This window comes from Odocoileus virginianus, chromosome 3 (genome assembly GCF_023699985.2).
Source record: "Odocoileus virginianus isolate 20LAN1187 ecotype Illinois chromosome 3, Ovbor_1.2, whole genome shotgun sequence".
Taxonomy (NCBI): domain Eukaryota; kingdom Metazoa; phylum Chordata; class Mammalia; order Artiodactyla; family Cervidae; genus Odocoileus; species Odocoileus virginianus.
Window position 1 is genome coordinate 11,422,760 of NC_069676.1, and position 3,350 is coordinate 11,426,109.

A 3,350-nucleotide genomic window follows, 5' to 3' on the forward strand; every position below is an offset into this window, starting at 1 on the left:
GCCCTGGAACTCTTTGCAGCCCCATGGATTGTAGTCCACCAGGCTCCTCTGTCCATGGCATTCTCCAGGCAAGAATACTGGAGTGGGTTGCCATTCTCTTCTCCAGGGAATCTTCCTGACCCAGAGATTGAACCTGGGTCTCCTTCACTGCAGACAGATTATTCTTTACCATCTGAGCCTCCAGGGAAGCCCTATATTCGAGGAATATAAGTACAAAGCAACTGAACATCAATGGGAAGATGATATTGTAGAGATGAATTTCTTCAAAGCCCCTATCATGTCCTTGTTCCTCTGGCTACAGATAAAGGGGTTCATCATAGAGGTGACCATAGTGTACATCACAGATACTTTCTTTCTGGAGGAATGAGTGGCTGCAGAACTAAGGTACACCCCAAAGCCTGTCCCATAAAACAAGGGAACGACTATTAAGTGTGACACACAGTTAGAAAATGCCTTATACTTTCCACCAGTTGATGGGGTTTTCAGGACAGATGAGACAATTCGAGTATAAGAGACAATTATCCCAGAGAGAGGAATAACACCCAACAGGCTGGTCCCACTAAATACACAAGGATGTTATTGACGAGGATGTTGAAGAGGTGAGTTTGAGAATATGAGCTAATTCACAGAAAAAGTGGGGAATTTTCAGGTCTGTGCAAAAGGACAGCCGCAGGGCCATGAGAGCGTGGAGCAGGGTGTCGAGGACAGTAATAGAGAAAGAGACCAGAGCCCGCAGCCCGCAGAGCTTGGGGTTCATGACGGCCTTGTACCTCAGCGAGTGATAGATGGCCACAAATCGATCAGAGGCCATCATCACCAGCACTCCATTTTCCAGTCCAGCAAACGTCTGGACAAAGCAGATTTGTAACTGTGTAACTGATGGATTTGCTCTGGGTCTGGATGTTCACCAGCATCTTTGGTATGGTGTGGAGGTGAAACAGATGTCTACAAAGGGCAGGTTGGAGAGGAAGAAGTACATGGGGGTGTGGAGGTGGGGTCACAGATGATGGCCAGGATGATGAGCAGGTTACCCAGCACAGTGACCAAGTACATGGACAGGAACAGGCAGAAAAGGATGGGCTACAACTCTGGATCCCCTGACAGTCCCAGAGGGAGGAATTCTGAGGTAATGGAGAGGTTTCTGGGTTGCATGCTGTCAGTGGAGCTGATAGAAAGATGGAGACAAGAACACAAAACTTCAGAGAAACTTCCTTAGTTTTGTGTCTGTGGGGTTTTTTCCTTTTTTAAAGATTTATTTATTTATGGCTGCACTGGGGCCTCGTTGCTGTTCGAGGTCTTTCTCTAGTTGTGTCGAGCTGTGACTACTTTTCACTGTGGTGTGCAGGCTTCTTACAGAGTGGCTTCTCTTGTTGCCAGGCAAGGCTCTAGGGTGCTCGGGCTTCAGCAGTTGTGGCACACAGTCTTAGTTGCTCCCAGGCATGTGGGATCTTCCTGGAGTAGGGATTGAACCATGTCCCCGGTATTGGCAAGTGGATTCTTAAATACTGGACTACCAGGGAAGCCCTGTGTGTCTGTTTTGAAACCAAATCAGTTACAGGTCTTTTTTTCCTGCTTCCTCCTCTCCCCTTTTCTTATTTTACATTTCTGCAAAAATTCCCTCCACACTGCCCCATGTCCTAAGTTTTTATAGTCCATCTATTGTTTGTCTAGTAGGGGTACTTACTTGGAAGAACAGTCATGGAATACTGTTTACTTCCTTAAGATGCCTCCAAGCAAATCATTCCAGTATAAAATTAGGGCTGCATTCTAGGGACCTCCCTGATGGTCCAGTGGCTAACACTCCGTGCGCTCACTACAGGGGGCCCAAGTTCGATCCCTGGTCAGGGAACTAGATCCCGCATGCTGCATCTAGGAGTTCATAAGCCACACTAAAGAACAAAAGATCCTGTGTGCCATGATGAAGATCAAAGATCCCATGCCCCAACAAAGACCCAGCACAGCCAAATAAATGAACAAATATTTTTTAAAAGACTGTACTCTAGAATACAGTTTGGGAAGATACAGTCTGTGGACAAAATTCTGCCTGTTGTTTGAAAGTGAAAGTGAAAGTCGCTCAGTGGTGTCCGATTCTTTGTGACCCTGTGGACTATATAGTCCGTGGAATTCTCCAGATCAGAATAGTGGAGTGGGTAGCTGTTCCCTTCTCCAGAGGATCTTCCAGACCCAGGAATGGAATTAGGGTCTCCTGCATTGCAGGCAGATTCTTTACCTGTTGAGCTACCCAGGAAGTCCCATTTTATTTATTTTAGTAATAGTAAATAAATGCTTACTGGAACACAGTCATTCGTTTATTTACTGTCCTTGGCAGCTTCCTTGCTACATCTGAGTTGAGAATATTCATGTCAAAGACCATATGGCCCACAAAACCTAAAACTTTTACTATTTGGTTCTTTCTTGAAAAAAAAATGTGCCTACCTCTAGTCTAGAATCTTGATTAAATTTAGGTTCAATTTTTGGCAAACATCCTTAAATATTTTCATGAGGAAGCACATGTCTGTCTTCTTATAACACTTTTGACCTGGATCCATTAACCCACCATGAATTACTAAATGATGATATTTTAATTCTTTTTTCAATTATTGGCTGAACGGCTTCCAATAAGCATTAGAGAAACTTCCTCTAAACAAATTGGTTGATTTAACAAAAGCAGAATACATTGTGATTCACAAGCTCACTTTGCTTTTCTCCCTTGGCCCAATGCCTAGAAGGGAACTTGAGAGTGAGACAGAGTGAAAAAGGAGGGACAGAGGAAGAAGGACATCCCAAGAATGATGTCTCAAGGCTGAGAAAGGAGGGATATGCACAAATTCCCACTGGGAATCCTCTTAGTATAATGAAATAGAGGGAGGAAATCATTTAAATAAGTTATGGCATGGCTATGATATGCCATATTATTGCAATACTATTTTAATGTTATTTCATCCTACTTTATTTTTTGAATGTTCATCATATTAACTTTTTAAAGTTCAAAATCAAAACATTTAAGTTAGTTCTACATGTATAAAGCTAACCTGAAAAAATATTACAGGAGAAAAACAATTTATACACAGCTATAGTATGGTCACAGTTATGAAAATACATAAATACCCCTTAAAATGAACAATTGTTTACTTTTATGATGTTTTATAATGTCAGATTTCAAGCATCTGCAAAAGTACAAAGAGGGACAATGAAGGGCTTAAACCTAACAGAGGGCTTCCTTGGTGGCTCAGCAGTAGAGAATGCCTGCAATGTAGGAGACCGCCTGCCGTATAGGAGACATGGGTTCAATCCCTGCGTCGGGAAGTTTCCCTGGAGAAGGAAATGGCAACCCACTTCAGTATCCTTGC

At 43.0% G+C, this 3,350-nt stretch overlaps 1 pseudogene; it reads right to left on the bottom strand.

The window, feature by feature from the left end:
* Positions 1–228: 228 nt before the first annotated feature.
* LOC110144087 (olfactory receptor 7G3-like) lies at positions 229–1,152 on the bottom strand (annotated as a pseudogene).
* Between the last annotated feature and the right edge of the window lie 2,198 nt (positions 1,153–3,350).